The sequence below is a fragment of the Arachis ipaensis genome, chromosome B09 (genome assembly GCF_000816755.2).
Source record: "Arachis ipaensis cultivar K30076 chromosome B09, Araip1.1, whole genome shotgun sequence".
Taxonomy (NCBI): Eukaryota; Viridiplantae; Streptophyta; class Magnoliopsida; order Fabales; family Fabaceae; genus Arachis; species Arachis ipaensis.
The window spans coordinates 63,015,613-63,016,904 of NC_029793.2; positions in this window are offsets into that span (position 1 = coordinate 63,015,613).

The window sequence follows — 1,292 nt, forward strand, 5'->3', positions numbered from 1 at the left end:
TTCAAAACTTCCTAACCACTTTCTCTCTCCTTATTTTTTCGAAAATCTTCACCCATTTTTATTTATTTTATTTTAATTTATTTTATTTTCGAAATAAATAAAAATATTTCTTCTCTATTTTACATCATCTCCCTTTTTCCATGATGGATCTAAGTGGAACTGAACAGTCCAGAAGGACTCTGGGGTCTTATGCTAACCCCACTGCTGCTTCATATGGGAGTAGTATCAGTATACGCTCCATTGGAGTCAGTAGCTTTGAGCTGAATCCTCAGCTCATTATCATGGTGCAGCAAAGCTGCCAGTATTCCGGTCTTCCACAGGAAGAACCTACAGAGATTCTGGCACAGTTTTTACAAATTGCTGACACAGTACATGATAAGAAAGTAGATCAGGATGTCTACAGATTATTACTGTTTCCATTTGCTGTAAAAGACCAAGCCAAGAGGTGGTTAAATAACCAACCTAAGGCTAGCATAAAGACATGAAAACAGCTGACAGAGAAATTCCTGAATCAATACTTTCCTCCAAAACGAATGACACAGCTAAGGCTGGACATCCAAGGCTTTAAACAAGGAGATAATGAATCTCTTTATGATGCCTGGGAGAGATACAGAGAGATGCTAAGAAAATGCCCCTCTGAAATGTTTTTAGAGTGGGTTCAGTTAGACATCTTCTATTATGGGCTTGCAGAAAGAGCTCAGATGTCTCTAGATTACTCAGCTGGTGGATCTATCCACATGAGAAAGACAATAAAAGAAGCTTAAGAGCTCATTGATACAGTTGCCAGAAATCAGCATCTGTACCTAAGCAGCGAATCTTCCATGAAAGAAGAGGCTAAAATAGTGACTATTGAACCCAGTCCTGTTGAACAAGCTACTGAATTCAATCAGCAATTGGACTTTCTAACACAGCAGTTAGCCAAATTCAAAGATAGACTACAAGTGACAAGGATGGCTAATATAAATATGGAAGAACAATTGAAGCAAACAAAGCAGCAGCTGTCAAAACAAATAACAGAAGAATGCCAAGCAGTTTAATTAAGAACTGAGAAAACATTAAATACCCCACCTCAGAGCAGCAGGAAGCCAAGAAATGAGCAAACCACCCAAAATCCATCTGAGGACAGTAAGAGCCCAGAGAAAGATAATTCTGGCATTAAAATGCCAGAAATTGGGTGGAAGGCTGGCGCTGAACGCCCAGACTATGCTCAGGACTGGCATTCAACGCCAGAAACAAGCAAGGAACTGGCGTTGAACGCCCAAAAGAAGCACAGTTCTGGCGTTCAGACACCA